The sequence below is a fragment of the Triturus cristatus genome, chromosome 6 (assembly GCF_964204655.1).
Source record: "Triturus cristatus chromosome 6, aTriCri1.1, whole genome shotgun sequence".
In the NCBI taxonomy this organism is placed as follows: domain Eukaryota; kingdom Metazoa; phylum Chordata; class Amphibia; order Caudata; family Salamandridae; genus Triturus; species Triturus cristatus.
The window spans coordinates 1,750,771,176-1,750,792,464 of record NC_140589.1 but is presented as its reverse complement, the minus strand read 5'-3'; the positions used below and the strand labels follow the sequence as shown (position 1 = coordinate 1,750,792,464).

At 46.3% G+C, this 21,289-nt stretch overlaps 1 protein-coding gene across 7 annotated transcripts in view; it reads right to left on the bottom strand.

Moving 5' to 3' along the window:
• LCLAT1 (lysocardiolipin acyltransferase 1) overlaps window positions 1-21,289 on the bottom strand; it is a 713,371-nt gene that overhangs the window by 654,758 nt on the left and 37,324 nt on the right. For 2 of the 7 annotated variants that reach the window (XM_085613019.1, XM_085613012.1), the window contains one exon: window positions 11,008-11,074. The exons of the other annotated variants lie outside the window; for them this stretch is intronic. The gene's annotated coding sequence lies outside the window, so the exon portion shown is untranslated. Of the gene's footprint in view, window positions 1-11,007; window positions 11,075-21,289 lie in introns of those variants that run through there. 7 annotated transcript variants of the gene reach the window in all.

The following is a 21,289-nucleotide window of genomic DNA, read 5'->3' as shown; positions in this document are numbered from 1 at the left end:
TTAGAGTTTTAGGACTTATTTATGTACAAAAAGGCAATGTATTGTGCTGTTACTTGGGGTAGAGTGCAGTTAAGTAATAGCAAAATTTTGAAAAATGAAAGAGGGATATAATAGAATTAATTGATTAAATGGTGTAAATCCGTAGTGTAGTTCCTGAGAAATTTAAACATTTAAACATTTCTCAGATATACAACTGGGGACGGGGAGGAACGCGAACCCTCCAGATCTGGTGTATGCAATCTGATTGGCTGCCAACACTTCAAACCAGGAAGTGTTGGCAGCCATCTTGTGACTTGGTTGAACCGAGTCACAAGAAAAAAGGTAAAAACAAATCCTAAAAAAAAAAAAAGAAAAAGGGGTCAATGTACAAACACCCTAGCCCTCCTCAGGGACCCCCAGGGCCAAAATCAAGCATTTAAAAAGCAATAATAATTTAGCGGGATTCACAGTGGATGCGCAAATCCAGCCAAAAACATTTTTTTTGAAAAAAAACAAAGTGTGGCCTCCTACGCTTCGTTTAGTTTCTTTTAGGGCCCCTGCCCCTGGGTGGGCCAGGTCCCGGGGCAACAATAAAAAGAGTTGCAGGGGACGACCACCTCTCGGAGCTTATAGATGGAATGCAGAGGTGGGGCTACACAGCACCCCCCCTGCAGGTCTGGGGTCCGCCACCTCCCCAGGGCTTTTTGCTTTTAAAAAAAAAAAAAAAAAGTGTGGGAGGCTCCTGCCCCCCCCCTCAGCCCCGGGGACCACCACCTCCCTGGGGCTAAATTGAGAAAGATGCGTAGGGGGGCTCTAGCTCCCCCACAGAGCCCCGGGGACCGCCACCTCTCTGGGGCTAAAATGCTGTCGGAGGGGGGGGGGGGGCTCCGCGGCCCCCTGTGTGAAGCTGTAAATGGCCAAGGGAAAAGCCACCCCCTCGGGCCGGCTCCAGTAATGTCCTGGGGTGCCCACCCCCGGGACATTGCAGTTTGCTATGGGATGGCAGGAGCAGTGCTCCCGCCATCCCATAACAAACAAGTGCTCCCCTTTGAACAAGTGAGAGCAAAATGCTCTCATTTCTTTAAAGTGGAGCATTTGCTTTTTATCCCCATGGAGCTGCATCTTAGCAGCTCACTGGGGGTAAAAAACAATGCCAGCTCCCGCATGAGGCAGGAGCCGGACAGGACAGCGGGGGCTTCAGGCTTCCCCTCATGGTTCCAAACAAGATGCCCATGCCCCGAGGGATGGGGTGCCCGGAGCCAAAATCAGCCTGGGGAGGTTAGAGACAAAGGCCCAGCCTGGGGAAATGGGGGCCCGCGGCTTATATCGGCCTCGGGAGGGGGGCTGCGCGGCTCCCCTTCCCATTTTATTTTAAATAAAAATGGGCGAGGCCCCGGAGGATACTGACCCCGGGGCCCAAAAGGGTCAAGGGAGGGGGGGGGGGGGGGGGGAAGGGGGCACACATCCCCCACTTTCCTAAAATAACCGGGGAAAAAAAGACAAAGCCGCAACTTGCCGGATGCCCCGCCCCCTTTCTCCACTACTCTGCAACCATGCCTCCTGGCGCACTCTTGGTTGGGGGATGAAGTCCCATTCACTCCTGAGGGTCCTTAGGGGCCAACTAGCGCACCGGTTACCAAACCCACACAGCTCACCTGTTACCAATCCCACACAGCTGGATCGCTGCGAGGTGGTCGGAGGCCACGCCCCTTTTTCTACCACTCTGCAAATACGCCTCTCAGCGCACTGCTGGTGGGGCAATTGGGTCCGCTCGTTTCCTGAGGGCCTCAGGACTAAAGTGGACTTCATCCCCCAAGCAGCAGGGAGCCAGGAGGTGCATTTGCAGAGTGGTGGAGAAAGGGGGGTAATAGGAGGAGTGGTTGCCCCCCCCCCCCCCCCCAAGGACGTCCTTGGGGCCCACCTACCCCTCCAGTAGGCCCCACAAAGCAGGATTGCAGAGAAGTTGTCAGAGGCCACGCCCCCTTTCTTAACCACTCTGCAAATGTGCCATCCGGTGCATTACTAGTTGGGGGATAAAGTCCCCTGGGCTCCAGAGGGACCTTTGGGGCCAAGAAGCCCTCCTGGTGCATCCTGTAAGCCCCACACAGCGGAATTCCTGAGAGCTGGTCGGGCGCCAAGCCCCCTTTCTCTACCACTCAGCAAACGGGACTGCTAGTTAAAAAAAAGCTTAGAAATTCACTTAAAAAAAAAAAACAAAGGTTACAGGGACGTTATAGTTAGGCTGACATTTCACTCGTACAAACACAGCGAAATGCAGAAGTTATAGTTAGCTTGCTTTCCAACATAAAACACTAAGCGACTCACCTAAAACTACCTTGCATCCATCCACCTATCGGCCGTGGAACATTCAATTTGGAACACTTAGAAACACAACTAACATCAAGTACAAATCTGGAAACAATAAATTCTTTTCAAAATCTATATCAGTGGCTAAAGGAAGCTTTTGACATCCTGATACCACTCAAAATCACACAACAGAACAAAAGAAAAAAGTGCCTTGGAGAAACATTGAAATAAAAGACATAAAACAACAAACTAGAAAGCTGCAACGTACCTGGCTCAAAACAAACTCCAAACAAGACAAACTTCTCCTACAGAAAATTAACAGATTATACAAGTCGGCTATCAAAAAAGCTAAGAAAAGGTACTATTCAGACAGAATTCAAAACGCTAAGTGTGCAAATAAAGAATTATATTAAATACTCAATGAATTTCGCAAACCGAATTGCCTAGAAGGAACTCATCCTGGTACTCAAAATTTCACAGACAAACTGGCAAATTACACGGACAAAGCAGACACGTTGGACTCGTACTTAAAACAGAAACAAAGCACCAGCACTAACCCTTGTACTAAACAACCCAAAAATACTCTAAACAAGCCTCTCCGTTCCTTCTAACACATCTCACACGATGAATTTATGGACCAAAGCAAGCAGGCCTGCTGGCAGCCCTTCTGACCCCTGTCCACCACAAACTTTCAAGACAACTCTTTTAACAACCTCGGCTGCCACTCCAGTAAGAAGAATCAACGATTCCTTCACTACCGGAATATTTCCAGAAGAACTAAAAAAAATTAAAAATCACATACGACCTTTACTGAAGAAAGCAAACTTGGACCAACTGAACCCTGACAACTACAGACCCATTACAAATGGACCTTTCCTGGACAAACTGATAGAAAGAGCAGCGTTTGCCCAGATGTCACAATTCATTGAAGAGAATGACATACTTTCAGACTTCCAAACAGGATTCCGTCCGGGAAGAGGCACTGAATCTGCCCTCCTTGCCATCTGGGATGACCTGAAGAATACAGTTGACCGTAACGGGGTTGCTGCGCTACTCTTCTTGGACCTCTCAGCTGCCTTTGACACGGTTGACCATGACACTCTGAAACAAAGACTCTATGAAGCCGGCATAGAGGGAACTGCTCTAGACTGGATTGCGTCCTACCTTCGAAACAGAATTAATGTCATCCATATCCCACCTTTCTCGTCCAAACCGTACTCCACAAAAGCAGGGGACCCTCAAGGTTCTATCATCTCGCCCATGCTTTTCAACATCTACATGAAGTCATTACCAGTACTGATCAATAAATCTCACCTCACGTGCTATAACTATGCAGATGACACGCAAATACTCCTTCAACTGGAATGCCCAAAAGACATTGGAAAATGACCAATTTTCAGCTGTCTCAGAGCCGTGGACGACTTGGAGCCATCTTAAATTGAATGCTTCAAAAACTGAAATACTCACGTGTGGCGATTGGGAACATTACAACCCGCTTGACGCATGGCCTAATGAACTGGGATCACCGCCTCGAAGGAAGTTAGAGACCTCGGAATGACAATGGACTCCAAGCGGTCGATGAATGTCCAAGTGGACAAACTAGCAAGATCAAGCTTGGTCACTATTCAGTTTCAAAAAGGTTTATTCGATTTTCAGAACAAAATCATAAAAGCATACATTAAAAGGTGCAATAACATTAAAAACAGTTAAAACAGTCGCCCGAGTTGGAAATATTATTAATATATCTGTCATGTGCAAATCATAAAAGTTCATTTAAGAAGAAGCTAGTATTCCTCGAGAAACAGCAGAATCTAAAATATAGGGTTGATACTCATAGTGATTGCATTGAGTTCCGAAACCTGATAACCAGTTTTAGGAAGCTAGATACAGCATAAATAACAGATTCATTTTCTAGCTGATCTACTGCCTTTAAAATTGGTTTCAGAAAAGCCCCCCTTGGCACCTGATAAAATTTACAGAATAAAACACAATGAATATTTGATTGAGCAGAAATGTCATCACATGGGCATACTAAAATTTCGTTTGACCAATTATTACAATCTGGGAAGGTGGTCAGGCGAAAAAAAGTGCCTAGTCTAAAACAGGTCAATAACATTCGAGCATAACAGCTTGACTGAATCGAAAGGTACCCTTGAAGCCCTTCATGAACAGTGATTTGCTGATATCCAATGACTGCAGTTTTAGTTTTTTCCATATTCCACCTAATATTAGTTAGATGGTTGAGGGCCAGCTTTCTTAGGGACTTTCTGGACACCATTTCCATACTTGATGGCCTCACAAAATACTCTGGGTGTCCGAGCACAGTTAGCATGTTCTTTACATAGGTGAGCCATTTGATATTACTTATTCCATCAAGTTTAAGACAGTCAATGATTAAATCTCTGTTTAACCCCTTCTGTGCCACACCCTTTCCCCCTCCTGTGCCGGGCGTTACATTAGTGGGCAGGTTTCATGACGAGAGTCTCGTCATGGGCACAGCGCGACCGTGCTCCATGACGAGACCATCTCGTCATGGGCACAGAAGAGGTTAATGAAGTCTCAGGGGTAACCCATATTTTGTGCCACAATAATGTAGGCGCGATTTTTATGACATCGGAAATGTATAATAGACCCAACTCAATATGTACAATATAGGTAGCTGATGATTTGGGGACCCCTAATAAATAGCGAAGGAACGGATTCAGTTTTTTGTATCAGTTGTGGGTTTTCGATACCCCAAAGGCCGGACCCATAAGTGGCAGTAGAGATACATTTTGCTTTATAAATTGAAATCAGTTCCTTCACAGGTCTGCCCCCTAGTTTGGCCGCAAAATTTTTCAGAGCGCCTATTGCCCGGGTAAAAGCTAGAGGTCTGGCATTTAATGCTGCATGCCAGTTCCCCTTCCTATCAAAATTTATTCCGAGGTAGGAAAATCGGTCCGTGGTCTCGATCCTCCTGCCATCAAGGAAGATTGGACAGGGTGCTTTCTTTGTCCCGGGACCACATGCCATGGTGTAGGTTTTTGTAATATTGACTTTTAACTCTCGGTCTCTCATGTAGTTAGCAAATTTCAGGACGGCCCTCTGTAGGCCAATCCTAGTTCGAGACATGATAGCGGCATCATCAGCATAAAGGAATAGTGGTGCTGATGTTCCCAGGATAATTGGGTAATCGTACTGTGACTCCCTTAGGTGTTGACCGATGGAATTTATATATAGGGTGAAGAGAAGGGGTGCTAAAATGCACCCCTGTCGCACCCCTCTCTTAATGGGAAACTTGTCAGAGCACTCGCCCATATTGCCATAGCGTACCCTGGCACCTGTATCCCTATACAGTGCTTTTATGAACTGGAGAATATTAAAATCTATACCCATTTCAGATAATGTGGACCATAGTTTCTCGTGGTCCACACAATCGAAAGCGGAACTCAGGTCCACAAAGGTAACAAAGAGGTTTCCCTTTTTGGCCTGAGTGTACTTGGATAAAACTAAGGCCAAATTTAATCCCTGCTCTATAGTACCTTTACCCGATCTAAATCTATACTGTAAGTTTGAGACTACGTTATTCTCTTCTGCCCAGAGTTGTATCCTATTTAGAATTATCCGGCCAGCTACCTTCATTAATGCATCTAATAATGATATTGGCCGGTAACAGGTTGGGTCATTTCGGTCTCCTCTTTTAAAAATTGGAACAACTATAGCTTCAGACCAGGACGATAAAAACCCATGTTGGTTTGAGTGGTTTAAAACATTTGTTAACATAGGAGCCCAAAGATCAATCTCAGCTCTATAGACGTCTATTGGGACTCCGTCCGGGCCCGGGGCTTTACCTGAAGGGCTTTCTTTGATTGCCTTAATGACCTCCTTACAAGTAAAAATAATACCTAGCGGGAATGTATTCAATGAGTTTGCAATATGTTGGTTACCCGTCTCATCAGTCGTGGGATTAACAGGGTCAGAATGATTAACTTTGTCATACAAGTGTTTAAAATGGTTGACCCAGGTTTCCCCGTTGATGGCTATGTCTATAATGTCTGTCTGTTTATTCTGTATATAAGGAGCATTTACCGCTTTCCAGAAAGCGGTATTATCCTTAGATTTTGAGGCTTCATAGAGGGCCAACCAAGCCTCTTTCCTCAGGGATAGTTTCCTCATTTTAACAGCCGACTGATACAGCTTTCTAGCTTGGCGAATCTACACAGGGCATTTTGTTGATGCATGCAGTGCCCTTTTTAGAGCTGCGAGTGCTTTTGTACAGCTGTTATCAAACCAACCGTGGGTGCTATTGGAATTTGGTCGATACTCCCTGGTTAGAAGCTTTTTCAGTTCTGATTGTATTTTTAAGAACAAGCCCATAATATTTGGTGACTCCTCAGTTTCTGACAGACAGATAAACATGTCTTCTTGAGTTGTTACTGCTAAATTATATAAGAATCCTACAGGGTCTACCCTGTCCCATTTTATAGAATAACCATTTCTAGTAGCTAGGTTAATGGTGGATTGGTATATACATTTATCCACTGAGGTCTGCTTGCACCCTTAAATTTTTAAGTTAAAGGAAATTGGATAATGATCGCTAAAAACAGCATCAAGTGTTTCCCATGTTGATACTAACCCTGCGTGAGTTGTGGATAAAAGAGTAAAATCAATTGTTGAGTTGCACCCCCGCCCGTGAAAAGTTGGCTGAAACTGAATATTTGGAGTACATAACTCGTTAATATAGGACAAATTAAAATGAAAGATCATATTGTGAAACATATTTCTTGGGTTCGAGTGGGTGAAATGGGTGGGATTATCATCCTTATGTTCACCGAGGCCACAAATACCCTTAGAACCGTTAGGACAGACAGTACAATTAAAATCACCCAGCCCAATCAAAGCCATCTCACCTTCTTTCTGGTCCTTAATAGTATTAGCACTATGCATAAGTTTGTCAATTACACTTTCTAAACTGTTTATTGGCACATTATTATAAAAATTTATTAGGGTCAAAATCTTTACATGACCCCAGCTAATTGATAAAATCTGATAATACTCAGTAGTCATGAATCTGAGTATTTTTATTTCCTCTGTAATAGAAACATATATACACAGGCCCCCTTTATTTCTCCCCTGTGGGCTTACTAGTGCGGGTGTATGAAAAGTCTGATATCCAGGTATGTGCAGTTCATCTATAGCCCACGTTTCCTGGAGACAGACAATACTATAATTGGTGACTATGTCTAGCCACGGTTGATGGATCACTTTATAAGACCTGCGACGTTCCATGATAGGATGTTTTGGGTAGCATTTACCCTCCTAGGGGAGGAGTCATCAATACTATCTCTAGGTATGACCGCTATAGTGGGAGGAGGAGCTAACTTTGTTTGACGATCAGGTTGAGACAGAGTCCATGTATATTTTATCTAGATCGTTCTGACCCTGGTCGTTTACTGCCTCTTGGGTTCTAGTTCCCTTGTCCCAGTTTTTATAGGCATCCCTGCCTAGGCATACATTTCTAGAGTGATCGTTGGGGGCCACAAAAGTAGTTGCATAAAAGTGGGCCTCCAGATTAGTCTTCATCTGTCAGTCCAGATCATCTAAATCTGTTAGTGCCTCAAAATGGTTAGCTAGAGGGATGGACCATTGTGGATACTGAACTGCATTTTGTATACTATGATGTTGGTAGGGGAAGGGCCTATCTACATGTGGTGGTAATGGATAAGGGTCTACCCAATGGCTAGGTAACCTGAAGGGTTGGGCTGGGGGGGGGGGGGTATGTCTAGAGTTCTTAAAAGTCTCACGAATTGATCTATTGTTGCGGGCATCAAGAGAGATGGGAGGGTAAAAGTAGCTCCGATCACGGGTTGATATTCCTGCCCCTCCTCTCTCCAGGTACCAATCTACTATATGGGTAACTACCCTTCGGTCCTTGAAGTTAATGAATAGAATATCCCCCTATATATCTTTGGGTCTATGCCCTACCCAAGCTAGTCTTCTCACAAAAAGAATTTCGCCATTTATGTTAGGGGGCAAAGGTCTATTTTTCCTTAACCAATAAATTGCTTTATTTTTAAGTTTTTTAAACCCCTCCGTTTTCCAAACTGTCAACTCTGGGACTCCTGTAAGTACTATAACGTATGGAGCCGCCTCGGGTGGCAAGTCTATATGCTGACCCATTCCTTTCGTATTCCTGTCCGGGAGAGGTACCCTAGAGGTGGTTGCGCTTTTACTTCCTTGTGTATTCAGGTGTGCTGATGGTCTCACCGCCCCTGTTGTAGTAGGCGCACGGACGGTGTTAACCGGGATCAATATGCTTTTAGTAAGTGGCGGTAAGATATCCCCAGTGGTAGTTGAATTAGAGAGTTTCTGACCACAAGTGATATGAGGTTGAATAGTGGCCAGTTCCTTCAATAATTTACTATTTGATGTGGATACTTCCGCTAATCCACCTCCATCTATTACAGACCTTTGGTATAGATTTTTCAATGAACCTGGTTTTGACACTTTTTATTTTTTCGAGCACCCGGGTGATAGCTGAAGGCCTTTTAACTGGTCTGTGTCCTCAGTAATATATTTGCTGGTTTTATATTATAGACTCTTTCCTCTGACGAAGGGCTGACCATGCCCGAAATGCATCAGGAGAGACGTTTGTACAATGGATGAATGCATCCTTATATGAAATATTAGAAGAAGCCAACTACTTTGTTCAATTATTCACTGTTGGACCCGGCCTCGTGGCGTGGTCCTGACTTCCCTGGGGTTGGGCCCGTTCCCCGCCCTGGCCTCCACGGGCCACCCGTTCGAGCCGCACGAGGTCGCATACACCTCGGGGCTCCACCATTTTGTTGCCTGCCACGTGACCCTGCACACCAGTCCCCCTGACTCCGCTCAACCCGGCCTCGGCCCCAGCGAGGCCCAGACATTGAGGCACCAAGAACTGGCCAGGGGGTATCACGTGAACACCTCATCGCCCTGGCAGAGGGCGGTATCGATGGGACCCCCAACCGTCCCCACACACCGAGGTGCGATCGGCCTCCATCTCTCCTGGGCCCGGCGCCTCTCCTGCTGGGCGTCTGGCCGCTCCCAACCCGGCCTCTCCGCCCCTCCGGGCGCAAGGGTCCGGACTTCAAAGGGCTCCAGGCCTATATCTGGGGCGACCCCACAACAGACCGGCAGCTGTATCCCGGAGTCGAGAGCCCTGCTGATTGAATCGCGGCCGACCCTACGGAGGAGAACTCTTGCTTGAAACCACCACGAGCCCTGCAGACTGCGTCGCGGCTCCTTCTTGCTGAACCCTTGAAGCCCCCCGGAACATCGGGGCCCTGCTGACGCTGTCGCGGCCCAACCTCGCTGAAACCTCCCTCGGAGCCCTGCTGACGACGTCGCGGCTCGAGCTGAGCGGAAACCATCTTGAGAGCCCCGCTGACCTGGTCGCGGCTCTCCACGAACTGAACGCCAGAGTCCTGCTGACGCCGTCGCGGCTCGACCCCTCCGAGTTCCGGAGGCCCTCCAGCTTGAGGATAAGAACTGGGCCCCAGGTACCCTCGTACCAAGCTCCTGCCAAGGACTGTCCCGCTACCCCTTCCCCACTAAAGAGACACTGAGACCTTTGTGGATCCCTTGATCCCCTTTCGTGTAAATATTGATCCCGTAACGTGCTCATAAAGAATTGCTCGTCTTGAGACAACCTCCTTGAGTCCTGTGTGGTGGTGTTACTGTGCTAGTACATAATAGGAGAAGGATCTCCCAGGAGGCTTCTCTGCAGCGCTCGGCTACTTCGTACAGTGTGGGGGCCCCTCTGGGGGGTCTCTCCGACTCCCCGAGGTCCGCCTTCCAACATTCACCACAACATTCACCAAGTTCTTCAGACCCTGCTTTCAGCAGGCGATTTGCTGTGCTCAGGGGGACGTCACCTATGCAGGAGATTCTGCCTCAGTGCCATAGAAATGTCACTTTCCAAGCAGTGTAAAATTACTTGAGAAAGCCAGAGAAGCGCGAGAGACATGAGACTTCCAGCTGGACAACATTTCCTGACCATGCGGGCAAAGCCTCGAGGGATATACGAGAAGATACAACGGTCTTTATCCAAAAGCCAATAGAAGGGGGCACACATGTTCCAGTGGGGACACGGGTTAAGCAAACCTCCAAGACACGCCTTCATAGCTAACTAGAAGAAATGTTCTGCCCTAGATAAAGTACCATAAGAAGCACCAACCACTTGACACACAAGAACCCACATACAGCAGCACAGCTGGGCTTCAAGGAAGGACTGCTGTCTCACTGCAATGAATATCGAAACACAAAGGTAGCGTATATGACCCATAGGAACTTTTTAAGGATGGTCTGTGCTAAGCGTGCGAATTGACTCTCAAACTAGATTCGGGCACCTTTCAAATTCTATTTGACAGTAGTTGTCCAAAAATAACTTAGGACTGGCAGCTCTAATCAAATTGAGTTATAATTCAGGGTCAATAAATTCTTTGCTTAAGTCTTAATTATGTTTTTAGTTCTTGATGTTCATAGAAGTGAACTATGGCACTGAAATAATGTAGCATCATGAAGTCCTGCCCCTGGCCCAACTATGTCCCTATGCAGGTAAACAGACACCTGAAACAGTTAAAGATAAGCCAACATGCAGGTGTTACTGGCCATCATATTTCCTTTGAATGTGATGTTGGCTCTAAGCTAAATAGCCACATACATACAGAACTTTTAAAAGTTTAGTTCAAGAGTACTCACGTGGGATTAGTATGCAACCTTCTGCTACCCTGCCCCGCTGCTGAACCACTGATTTGTAAGAACTTGACTGCCAACAGGACAAAGGTGCCACCAAGGAACAGAGCAGAAAAGGTTGAAATTCTGGTTATTAGCTGTTCAATTTTAATTCAAAGCAATGTTTAAACTCCTTGCATGTGTTCTGAATGAATAGTGCCAACCTGAAGTTAACAAATGTCAACTATAACTGTGTACCAATTCAAGAGACCACAGATTCAGAATGCTACCAAACTGCTACTTATTGACCTGAAAAAACACGACCCAACCGCATCCCGCCCTAAGCACTGGATCCTTTTGCAGTCTAGTCACCTTTCTAATCCTGTGCATGACCTATAGATGGACGAATGGCTTTATTCTCATCTCAAAGTCAAGCATCATCACTTCTCCTCCTACTAGTACTACTACTACTACTACTACTACTACTACTACTACTGCTGCTGCTGCTGCTACCTGAGCCTACCTCACGCAAACCTGCTGGTCACCCCTAGCACTAAACGTAAAAGCAGAGGGGCAATCACTTCTCATCCATCTTTCCTCAGGTCTTGGATTGTCTTACATATGGGAATTTACAACACCCCTAGCCTCACAAAATTTATAGCAAACCACAAAACTCAGCTCTTCTGAGCCTGTGATCTTTACCTTATATCTACCATTCCAAAACCTGGATCTATTCAAACAAGCCTCAAATACGTCTAATGCAACCAGGCTATCATACACCCGTGCCTCTCAGCATCGGTACCACCAGGATTTCTGAATGAATACAACCTTCAAATCGCAATCTTCTTATATTGGTCTCCATCTATTTAAAAAGTATTAAATCCCTGTCTGCACATAAAAATGCTACTATGGGGCCACTACTGTAGCAACAGGAATCAGGTAAATAGTTCAGTGCCAACTTTAATATTTATGACATAGTGGGGAAAAAGCCTGTGTTCACATTGCTCAACTGTGGAGACTCGCTCCACAGAAATTATTTCAGATGGTTATATGCGAACACACCACAATGGGCACCAACCAGTTTCTCAATGGAGAAGGAGGTACATTTTATTAGGTATACGATTTGGAGAAGTTTTTATAAATGTCAGGTGGTTGATAGTTTAACTAGGTCAAGTGAAATGGTTCCAAGTGGTAGAAGCCAGAACTGAAAAGGAACAAGCACCGAGACAGCCGATCACAGATTACAATGCCAGTAAGAAAAATTAACTCTTCACGGTCTATCATTCACCAGGACTGTACCTTGACGGCATACATCCTATTCCAAACAGCAACCTCACACTGAACCTACAGCAGCCCATTGTACTATATAAATTCCAAACAACATCAAATCCCAGTGCACCACTGCACACCACAGCTTCCTTCACCACACCACCCTGCACAATACCACATCAATTCAGACTAAATCAAATCAAACCAGGCAGCACACAGACAACTCTCCAGGAGGTAGAAAGAGCAGTATGGATGGAATGACATTGAGGGCTTCCGTGAAATTCTTAAGTATTTATCTCCTGATGAACAGTCAATTTTGGAGCATTCTGGAAAGGGGTCTATATTTTTTTTAAGGCTCTGTATAGGTCTTGCAACCCATGCACACGTAGCCCACAAGGTCAATTTGATGAGCAGGCTGGTCAATTAAATCCAACATAGTGCTGAGGGGGGGAAATAAAAGACGTACACACAACACACCCCCAATTGTAACGCCAAACAAAATAATTGGAGTAACATCACTAATCTACTTTGCGACGGCTTGTGAACCTACCTAATGCCACACCACCAGGAGAGGAGCCTGTGTGCAAACCCGACACAGGAAGTCATAAGAGTCAGGGAATTCGAAGACACGCACGCCATACCCTCTATGACAAAGTCAATTGCACAGAAAGCATCTCTATCTGTACATAATCCAACAAACGGGGGACAGGAGTAACTGCTGCCCCGCACTAACCCCCTCTGGTGAACACATATGCTATAATCACTAATCGGACTTTAGCAGTTTGACAGATGGGGGATGGAGGTAAGGAGGAAAAAAAAATGGCTATCAACAAAGCATCAAACAACTGAAGCAGGAAACATACGTTAAATCAGAAAGGACAAACATTAGGATTCAGCAGCACAATTAAGTTATAGTCATGAGCACTGCTGGACGTAGCCCTTTCTGCAGGGCTATCCCCAAACTGTCTGCCTTCCCCATCTGTTTTGTTTTCTGAACCCGTTTTTGCTGGCTTTTAGGACTCTAGCACTGGTTACCAATGGTAAAGTGTGCAAAGTGCTTGCGTTCTCTTTTCTTTTAAACAAGGTAGAACTGGCTTATATCCAATTGGCACATTTCAATTACCAGTAAGTCCCTAGTAAAGTGGTACTACATGTACCCAGGGCCTGCAAATTAAACGCTTCTAGTGGGCGTGCAGCACCGATTGTGTAACCCACTAAGTAGCCCTTTAAACAGGTCTCAGGCCTGTCATTCCAGCCTTCATGTGCAGTTTTTAGACTGCCATTTCGACCTGGCAAAATAAATACTTTGCACGGCCCAAGCCTTCTGTTTTGATAAATTAATACATATAAGTGAAACCTAGGGTAGGCCCTGAACAGCCCAGAGGGCAGGGTGCAGTGTATTTCAAAAGTTGAAAATCACAAGGAAGGACAGAGGGCAGATCAAGGTTTAGAACACGCCCCCAGGAATGTAGATATGCATAGAGGTGTGCAGTTCGTATAGATGAGAAGGTCGGGAGAACCTGAGGGATCAAGTCGGGGGATCCGATCCTTCAGGAACAAGAGCCCTCACACAGCTCAAGAAGTTTCATGCTTCATCATAGGGCAGCTCCTCATTGGGCCGGTGCTGCAATGCCCAACAAGCCCGGCAGGGGGGCACTTTGCCGGAGTTCTTTTAAACCGTAGTTGTGAAGTATGAGGATTCAATTGAAAGCCGGTAGGAATGGCTAGTTTGCAGGTCTATGGAATTGTAATTAAAAGACCTCTTTTATGGGAGAGTCAGATTTTTTGAAATCACAATTCTGATGATGCCACTTTTAGAAAGTTGGCATTTTCTTGTCCTAAGCATTTGGTGCCCACAGCCTGATACTGAGTCACATGACTAAGTATAGGTGGCAGTTGGTCTTTGTATATTGCTCCCAGACCAGAAGACAAAGAAGATAGTTGTTGGAAGAATGGGCCACTCAGAGTAAATAAAGGGGAGTGGTCACTAACCACATGTGCACATCACAAACGCCCTCCCTGAGAACTCTCACAAAGAGTTTGCCGCTAGTCGTTGTGACCCCAGACAAGCTGGGGCAAGGACAGGGAGGAAAGGGATGCCCGACACTTCAGGGGGAAGGAAACCTCGAGAAACTTCCTTTACTTCAATGTGGGCACCAGGAATAAAATGATTGACCTCACACCCAAACTCTTCAGTACACTTCTGAACCTGTTCACTCTGCCAGGAAAGTACTCTGCTGAAAGTACTGCCACTCTACTGGACTGATGCTCTGAAGGACTGCAGCCCTGCTGTGCGGACATGCTGTTCTCTAGCCTAGGTGAGAAGGACTGGAACTCTATCTGTTGAACTAGGACCACCAGAGTGACTCCAAGGGCTAGTTGGCTGACCTCCTGACTACAGCCTCAGGGACAGAAGGCTCCAACAACCTTGAGCCCAGCACCTGCCATCTGTGAGTCGTACCCTACAAAGTGGTGTTACCCCAGTCCTGGACCCTTGGAAGAGGGCCTGAAGGTGCTCTGCCAGCCCATCTGTGGATCCTGCAGAACAGATGCATCTCCTCTGCTGTGCAACCATTGAGCAGAACAGACTCATCGCCTCTGCTACGTGCATCCCGACACAGGCTTTCGCATCGCAAGCCCCTCATCAACAGCAGCCTCCACGACAACATAGGTCCTAGCATCGCAGCTCCTTGGAACAGATGCTGTGTGGCCCCTCTCTGACCAGGACCTGGAATCGCCTCAGCTGCGTGACACATCCTAGACCCATGACTCCTCAATTCTTTGCACCCAAGATTTAAGCTACTCTTGTTCAGGGGGCCTAACTGGGTCCATGTATCACGCCCACACTCCATTGTGGTCAGCCTGAACTTAGGACTTTGTCCTGGTCTAGCGCAACCATATATCTACAGTTGGCACTTTATGCTTTTTGGTGAATGTTTAAAATTGCATATCTCCAGTTCTACTGACTGGATTTTTGTCATTTTGATATGGATTTATTGCTTACAATTTACTCTATTTCTCTGAATTGATGTGAGATTTTTCTTGTGTTGTGCTTTGATTTTATTACGGTTTGAAGTGATGCACAAATACTTTACACATTGCCTCTAAGTTAAGTCTGACTGCTCTGTGCCATGCTACCAGAGGGTTTAGCACAGGTGAATTTGGGGCTTGCTTGTGACTTCACCCTGACAAGGATTATGGCTGCTGCTTGAATTTCACTCCCCACCCCTAAACCAGTAATCCAATTTCTTACAGGCAGAGTGACAAAGTCACAAAACCTAAATCTCGGAATGTAGCACTTTTCAGGTGGGGCCAACTAATCACAAGGCAGAAAAATTACAAACAGCACCAAGGTTTGATTGAAATCAGTCAAGAGTGTGCTTCCTAAATCTGATGTACATAACATTACATTTCAGAATATTGCAAAGATAGCACCATAGGTTCCAGGAGGGGGTCATTGCCAGAAAACATTTGCATTCATTTTCCTATGAAACACACTCCAAGGTATGCATCCAAGCTCTGTTGAAGCAGAGGAGTGATCTCCAGGTTTGTAGACAGCATCTACTCTAATTCTTGAAATGCCCAAGATATAGGTGCCGGATTTCAGATAAGCGAGCCCAGAACTCCTGGCTGCCACCAGCTAATCTTCCAAGATAGAATTAACAAAATATGAAACTAGGACCTAGTTTCTTTGTTTCCCTCACTGCCCTCAAGACTCAAGAAATTTCATATAATGAGAAAAATAAAAGCCTTTGTGCAGCAGTTAGCGGCTTTAAAAACTACAGGCAATTCAAATGAATTGTACATGAACACCAGGATTTCGAATAGATGAACTACAGCATTAAGCCTTAAACATAATGCAAGATTGCCAAAAAAACAAAGATAACCAAGGCTCTAACTGCCTGTGTCATCAAGGACTGTTTAAGGATAACAAATCTTGCATTAACCCCATTAATTCTGCAATTAAACAGTATAATCATTTAATACACGGTCTATAAAGAGGGTATTTGGGATCCCTAAAACATAATTGGAATCATTATTCTCACTACATTATTAGTTTGTTTCTGGTGTGCTTGGTTGCACTGTGCGGTTTATGTAAAGCCAGTTGAGGGGTCTGTTTTTCTTCTATTTATCTTTGAAGTGGCCATAGTGCCAAAGCTTAATTAAATCATCATCATAGCTACAGCCATTCATTAAAATGCCTGTCAAAAAGCACTAATCTTGAGATCCTGGTTAGCAAAACTGGGCTGATGCAATTATTAAATGAGAGCTGGACCACTGCCATAGGAAGCCCGGTTCATTATACGGTGAGATGGTGCACCAGTACAGCCTGGAAGAATGCACCATAATTCCTATGCTAACTATGAAGGGGAAGATAGTAAACAAGCATTGGCATAGCCAATAGGTCTCGCCTTTGGGACCATATAAGTGTTAAAATTAAATTTGCTAGGCGCGGCAGAAATAATTGCTTGTACCAATCTCTCCCCATCAGCTCGTGTTTGTCATGTGCACAACTGTTACTTGTTAAGTTGAGCAAAATCCACTTGGGAAACAGTGTAATGAATCCGTGAAACACGCAACCCCTAAATGAGTTTCTTACTGAAAAGTAAACGTGCAATGCAGGCGTTTATTTTTTATTTAATAAAATATTGACAATGACGTGCACATTTGAAGAGGCTCCACCCTAGTTTCACTAATTAGCAGCTTTGCCAGACACACTGAAGGGCAGACGGGGTGGATGTGCCGATAGAAGTTAGCAGCAGTAAACGAACTCCCGTAGGGTGATCATAACATATAAAAAAAACACGGGAAGGATTGAACCGCGGGCACGGTTTACATAGGGTACACACAGGGTTCGATAGGCTAAGACACACTGCTCTGCATTCAGCCCTGTGAGCCTGACAAGTTACAAGTGGAGACATAATGTACTGCTTCGGAGAAATAATGCTCCTCATTACTGGTCAAAAGTACTTTAACATTTAATTAGCTTCTCTTAGCAGCTGCCTAGAAAACCTATGATTGTTTACATTATATCTGAACCATTTCCCAACGAAATGAATTAGCTGTCCCAATTTATAATGCAGTAATGGAGTTGGCCATCAAACGCCCCCGACTGTGGTAAAGCGGGCCGGACGTGCACACTAGGTGAAAAAACAGTAAGTGGACTTATGTGAAAACATATACTAGCACCTCTATTAGTCCACAGAACAGGTTGTGCAGTAAGATGAGTCCTTGTGCAGGGCATGTAGTGCCCCTCTGCTCCTGGCACTGCTAGGTTGTGGAGCAGGCTGTTCAGGCAGCTATGTGCCGGGACAAAGGAGAATCAGGGCAGTATCGGAAGACAGAAGAGCTGTGCATGGAGTTGGGACCCTGGATAGCGGAAGGATGCACAGGGAACCTTGCAGCGTTTCACGACACAGGAGGAATCGCATAAGAGGCGCGTGCTGCTGGTGGAGCACCCCGCGAACAAGCAGGGCTCGGCATTGAGAGGTGCAGTATTCATGCACAGCTGAGAGGCAGTGGCAGGTGTGTCCTTGGAGGAGCGACCCTGCTTCGAGCGCGTGCCAATAACAGAGCATTCTTGGGCATCAGAGGGGGTGCAGCGGGCCCTACACGGAGGAGTGTACCAGCTCAAAGCCCGTGCCAATAACGCAGAACGGGGCATTCTTGGGCACCCGAGGGGGTGCGGGTGGGCCCTACTTGGAGGAGTGCCCCAGCTCAATGCCTGCACCAGTAACACAGAACGGGGAATTCGTGGGCATCCGAGGGGTGCAGGCCCTGCAGCGATACCTGCTCTCAGAAGAGCGAGCCCGCTCTAAGTGTGTGCCAATAACACACAACAGAGCATGTGTGGGCATCCGAGGGGAACCTCAGCATAGGGTGCATGGCTCTCATGATAGATATACCTAATGAGCCAAACGGGAGTGGCGACAGGAAGAAAACCATGCAGATAGAGCCCGTAGAATGGGAGATGGGCGCAAAGCGAGACAGTCAGTGATAGAGGCAGGGGATACAATGAGGAATGAGTAAACAGGAGTGAGGGAGAGAGCAGAAGGCGACTACAGAAACAAGCGCACTGCCAGGAATGCGAGGTTTGCAGCTGGCACCTGGCCACGCGGATGCTCGCTCCCGAGTACCCAAGGCCAGGGGACAGAGAAGGCGGGACATGCACACGCCTTGGGCCAATTGCATACGGTCTTTCTTAGAAAGACGCACGCAAAGGCCAATAGCGGGGGATGTATATATATAAAAAAAAAAAAAAAAAAAAAAAATCACACAAAGCCCTTACTAAAAGCCTCGCAGAGCAGTGCATGCGCGCTGGCTCAGGCGAGACCTAAAAAGGAAGACGTGGTTCTGTAGAACAGCTTGAAGGCTGGTTCCTGCTTCAATATGAGGCTCAGGTAAGAAAGAACTTAATGCCTCTCCAATATTTAATACTGTAAATTACTGTTAGCAGGAATGTGGTGCTCCCAGAGCAAGTGCTTCTCTTTGGAAAAGGACATTCTCGGGGCTAAGCCAATGAGGTACTGGAGATATGAAGGATTACCTGCCTTTAATGATGAGCGAGTCCTACCGATAAGGAGAGTTACTGTAAGATCTAAACTCCGTTATTTTCTTGCAGGAGGATGCCAAATAAGAAAAGGAACTTAAACGTCTCACAGTGATTAACTCTTTGAAGGTGCTTTCACCTAAACGTTGAGTAGCTGAAGTCCACAAAGATAAAATAAGTACATAGTTCAAGAACTGACTAAGCAGAATTGCGAATCCCAAATCTAATCTAAGATCTTTTTCGGGCACTTAGTACTATTTCCTGCCATAAAGCAGGATAAACCTTACCCAGGACACATACTAAGTACTGCAGTTTCGCTGATGTGGACAGGCTGGAAAGCTCGTAGCTCACTTACCATGTATCTCAGCCTGCTCTGTACCTTTGCTATGAAGATTCACAGCAACAAGTCACACCCTCATCTCAAACTTAGGTTGCACCGAAGTTAAGCGCTCAATTGAAGGTAAGCCTCAGTCTGTGACTAACAGAAAGAAGGTATCTTTTTGGGGAGTAAAATAGTTTCTGGAGATGAACCAAAAGGATGAGCTGTTGTGTCATCGCCGGATTCAAGGATGGCTAGGGCAGCAAATATTGTAGCAAAACTATTTTCTATGACTTTTTGAATCAGTTGCTAATAATCACTGCATCCCATTGAAACATTCTGGGGGGCTCGACTATCGTGGCAGGTTGCCCAGAAAAACAGTGGCAGAAGTGTCATCAGTTGTACAGAGCTACTTCACTTTGAGAACTGGATTACATGAAATTCTCAAACGAAGGCATGTTGTTGAATAACATTCCCATTTGTAATGGGTGGAAGTAGTCTTAATTGCAACCTTGCCATTTTCCACATTTACCACTGACTTACATAGTTCAGTGGCTGAGGCTTATTATTTTTCTCCATAGGGTGCCCATGTATTGGTACATTTGTACTAGCTAAAAACCTGGCAATGCTTTATCTAACTCGGATTGGCTTCCAACAGAGTACTAAGGCGCTGTGACAATAATAGTTTAGGAATAAATATAAAAAAAGCTTAAGGCCATTAAATGTAGAAGTCAAAATATCAAATAATGCCGCTGGTAGAAAAATAATAAATTGGAAGTAGTAGATATCAATATCTGCGATGGCCTTCTCTAAATTACGGTCATGGTTGCTGCACTGATGTATGAAAATGAAAGCATGCAGTGCTGTGGCAGGTTGGTTAGGCTTTAATAAATAATGTGTGGTTGTTCTATCTCTCCATTATTGAAGGTAATTTCTGGAAAGAATGTCCCCGTGGTGTTTACGGTGAGAACTGCTTTAGACGAGTATATAAAACAAAATAAAACAAAAAATAATAATAATTTTCAGTGGTAAAAGACTTAATACTGAAAAACATAGATTCTCCCTCTGGCAACGATGATCCAAGCCCTTTGTGTAAAATCCATGCTCTTGGGATAGGTTGGTCCAGGTGGCGGGTTCCCTGTAGGTCGCCCACCCTCTGGCGCACACTTGTGAGGGCAGATTGGGTCATTGACACTGAGCCGGTTGGTTTGAAGCAGTGGCCTGCCTGTGGTGTACTCGCCCAATAGACGGTAGCTACCCAGAAAGTGAGTAGCCCTGCTGATTGCAGCGGCAGACGGCCCCCAGGCTTACACTACACTGTTAAGTCTGCGGTGGTGCCAATATCCCGGGAGAGGGCCAGAGAATGTGAGCGAGTCAGCAGCCCTGCTGCAGAAAGAGCTGTACCACCGTAGACTGAGATGCTCTGACTGGCTTTGCGCCGGCTTCTTGAGGAGCCCCTGACTACCGTGGTGGGGCACAATAAGACACGGGAGAGTCGTGGCTACTGGCAGGCTTAATGAGGCCTGGTGGGAGCCTCACGCTGCGCCCCCCCCCCCCCCCCCCCCCCCGAGGACGATTTTGATGGTGACCAGGGACAGAGCAGCCGGCTGAGGTGGAGGTCACATCGGCATGGCCTGGCATTGAGCCGGGCCAGATACTTGTTCCAACACCGTCTCACCTGCATCCGTTGCCGGACGACTGGCTGAGTTGCTCTGACATTGGAGGAGAACTCCTGCAGCGACTCAAGGGCCTGAGCCGAAACAGGCCTGGAGCTCCCCCGTCGTCCTTGTGCATGGAGAGCTGATCCTGAGACTTGGGGTAGAGTCCGGGATCTGGACTGCCCTGGAAAGCGGTGGTGATTTTCTTGCTGAGAGGCAGAGGAGTGTAGATATCGGGAGTGCAGGAGCAGACGGCACGATGCCAATGGGAGACCGCGGCCTGGAGAACTAAGAAAGATGCTCCATTCGGTACGAGTCATTGATGAGGTCGTGAAAGAGGCCCCGGAGTGAGACATTGATAGCTCGGAGAGGTGGTACCTCCCCCCAGGAGGGATGGAGCTCACAGAGTCCGGGAAACTGCCAGTTGCCTGCCGTTGGCACCGGGGGCCCGTGGAAGCATCGTGAGGAGGGAGGGGCGCATTTTTGAACAGTGGCCTTCCTTCACGCCCCTTC